Source organism: Alexandromys fortis, unplaced genomic scaffold, assembly GCF_014885135.2.
Source record: "Alexandromys fortis isolate MF-2015 unplaced genomic scaffold, M_Fortis_MF-2015_v1.1 scaffold_31, whole genome shotgun sequence".
NCBI lineage: Eukaryota > Metazoa > Chordata > Mammalia > Rodentia > Cricetidae > Alexandromys > Alexandromys fortis.
Genome location: NW_026067974.1, coordinates 13290435 through 13294096, shown reverse-complemented (window position 1 = coordinate 13294096; position 3662 = coordinate 13290435).

Below are 3662 nucleotides of genomic sequence, written 5' to 3'. Positions count from 1 at the left end.
CAAAGAAAGAAACCTATATCTGAAAGGGAACCCTAAATTCGACGTAGAAAAAGAGTTCTATAAGAGCAGGAAGTTCCCAGAGTCTTCTGTTTCTTAAAATGGGTTGACCTCAGCCCAGCCCACAGGTGGAAGAGTCTGATGGAGCCATTGTGCTGGGAGTCATTTGCCCTTCCTAAGTTTCTAGACACACGTATCTCTCACTGCTTTGGAAATGAGGAAGCGCCTATTTCTAGAGATGGGTTGGTATCAACTGTGACCAATACACTGTTGACTGAGTGTGGAGAGCCGGGCTAAGATTGTGGTTCCCATATTCACGTCTTTGAATCCACATCTTTGAATCCACTCTGATCCCTGTCTGGATCCTACCCAAGGCTTCAGAACCAGGAGCCCTCTGCAGTGGTGTCAGGCAGAGACTGGCCTGCTCAGCAACCCAAGGCAGCAGGTGGGGGGGTAAAATGGACTGATAAGGAAGACCTTGGCCAATTAAAGACCTGGTCGGTATTAGTTACAATTCTCGTAGCTATGGCAGAAACCCCGATAAAACCTCCTTAAGGGAGGGAGGGTTTCTTCTGAATTATGACTTGAGGGTGTGGTCCATCACTGGAGAAGGCGGCAGTGATGATTGGTCCTATCACATCCTGAATCAGGAAGCAGAGCGTTGAATGCTGCTGCTTAACTCACTTCCTCCTCTTTTGTTTTTGTTTTTCGAGACAGGGTTTCTCTGCGGCTTTGGAACCTGTCCTGGAACTAGCTCTGTAGACCAGGCTGGTCTCGAACTCACAGAGATCCGCCTGCCTCTGCCTCCCGAGTGCTGGGATTAAAGGCGTGCCCCACCAACGCCCGGCTCACTTTCTCCTCTTAAAAAAATTTCCTGGGGAGAGGGGGGAGCACATGCCTTTAATCCCAGCACCTGGAAGGCAGAGGCAGGAGGATCTCTGTGAGTTCAAGGCTAGCCTAATCTACAGAGTGAGTTCCAGGACAGCCGAAGCTACACAGTGAGACCCTGTCTCAAAAACCAAAACGACAACAACAAAAATTGTAGCCAAGTGTTGTGGGCACACCTTTGATCCCAGCGCTCAAGAGACAGAGGCAGGCAGAACTCTTCAGGACAGCCTGGTCTACAAAATGAGTTCCAGAACAGCCAGGAGCACACAGAGAAACCCTGTCTTGAAACAAACAGACAGACAAATCCTGTATGTACATCTGTGTGTCTGTGTCTTACATATACATAGATGTTCATGCGTGTAAATGTGGCACCCGAGTGACATGGTGTGCATATGCAGTCAGAGTGCAACCGCAGGTGTCAGGCTTGCCTTCTCTCTTATTGGAGACAGGCTCTCTTGCGGTTTGCTTCAGCATGCAGCAGGCTAGCTGGCCTGTGAGCTTCTGGGAATTCACTGTCTCTGCCTCCCAGCTTGACCTAGGAACACCAGGGTTACAGGAATATGCCATCAAGTCTGACCTTACACAGGTTCTGAGGATTCAAACTCAGATCCTGCAGGCACTTTTCCCCAGGCCTCTCTCTCCCCAGTTTTCAAACTCTCAGGGTGGGTCTTCCCTGTCAGTTACAACTCTCTGGAAATACCTGGAGGTGTATCTCCTAGGTGACTCTAAATCCAGTCAAACTGATAGTGAAGACAGTTACCATCCAATCCAGAAAAAAGAAAAAAGAAAATTAATGTATGCTGCTTTTGTCTTTATAGCCGTCTACCACTGGCTCCTGCAGTTGCCAGCTAGCGTCTCCTCTAAACGAATTACATCCTCAGTTTCCTGACAGCAGTGACTTTGCATTAATTGCACCTTCATCTCATTTCTAGCCAGTTCTTTCCCAAAAAGCACCAGAAGAGTCTCTTCCATCTCAAGAGGCTTTTGAAGAACTCTTAGGTACCAACACTACTGTCCTATTTTATCTACATGCACAGGCCTCAAACGCCATCTGTCCGCTTCAGCAATTACTACAGAGCAAAATCAATAAATATTAGGAATTCAGCAGTTAAAGTCATGGGTTTCAACCAATAGTCGGCATCTTCCGACAGGTTACAAACGGCTCGATTGATTAGGGCTGCGACTTCAAATGTCCAGATGGGCCCGCAAATGAAATGGCCTCGGCCCATATAGCTGAACTCCATTGCTGGTGACAGTCGGGGAAAGTTCCAGTTGGCTTCCTTGACCAAATCTTTTGCAAAGCAAAGAAGTGGAAAAAGTCCTGATGTAGGTAGGTGTGATCTGGAAAATTCAGAGAGGAGGCAAAACCACAGACAGGCTGGCAGTTCCTTACAAGGTTCATTTTTGGACCAGGCATTTCCATTCCTGAGGGCACTCCCAAGGGACATGACATCATACGGCTGTGCAAATAATCACAGCAGTGTTAGTCACAGTAAGCTCAAAGTGGAAACAACTCAAACGTCCACCAACTGAGTCATAAGTCAACCAAGTATAGCGTAGCCCTTCAGAGAAATAGCACTTGTCAATAACAAAATGGATACCCACCCAAGGTGGTGGCCATGCCTTTAATCCTAGCATTTAGGGGGTAGAGGCAGACGGATTGCTGTCAATTTGATGTCATCAGCCTGGTGAACACAGCAAATCCCAGGTCAGGCATGGCTACATAGTGAGACCCTGTCTCAAAAACAAACAAACAAATGAACAAATCACCAGCAGCAAAACCCGTCTGTGCTGGATAACTTTATGACACAAGCTAATGTCGCCTGAGAGGAGAGAACATCAATTTAAAATGTCTCTAGAAGAACAGGCTGTGGGTGGACCTGTAGGTCATTTTCTTAGTGATTGCTGGGGGAGGGTCCAGCCCATTGTGGGTGGTGCTGTCCCTGGGCTGGAGGTCCTGGGTTCTGGAAGAAAGCAGCTTAAAGGCTGGGTGGTGGTGGTGCACACCTTTAATTCCAGCACTTGTGAGGACAAAGCAGCAGATCTCTCTAGGTTCGAGGCCAGCCTGGTCTACAAAGTGAGTTCTAAGGCAGTCAGCACAATAACATAGGAAAACCCTGTCTCAGAAACCCCCCCCCCAAAAAAAATAAAAATAAAATAAAGGAATCAGGCTGAGCAAGCCATGAGGAGCAAGTCAGTAAGCAGCAGCCCTCCATGGCTTCTGCATCTCCTGCCTCGAGGTTCCAGCCCTGCTTGAGTCCCTGTCCTGACATCTCTTGATGATGAATTGTTATATGGAGCAATATATAGAAACCCTTTCCTCCCCAAGTTGCCTTTGGTCATAATGTTTCTTTACAACAATAGTGACCCCAACTAAGACACCACCTTTGTAGGGTTTTTTTGTTTAAATCTTTAAAATAATTTACATTTATGCTGGGTGGAAGTGGCGCATGCCTTTAATATCAGCCCTTGGGAGGCAGAGGCAGCCTGATCTCTGTGAGTTCCAGGCCAGTCTGGTCTACAGAGTGAGTTCCAGGACAACTCCAAAGCTATACAGAGAAATACTGTCTTGAAACAAAATAATACAAACAAACAAACAAACAAAATTTACATTTATGTATTTATTTAGTGTGTATGTGTGAGGACTTACACCTGCTATGGCATGTTTAAGGAGGTCAGAGGCCAACTGGCAAGAGTGGGTCCTCTCTTACTGTGTGTGTTCTGGGGGTTGGACTCCAGCCCTACCCATGAATCCCTTCCTGAGGAGCATGTGCAGG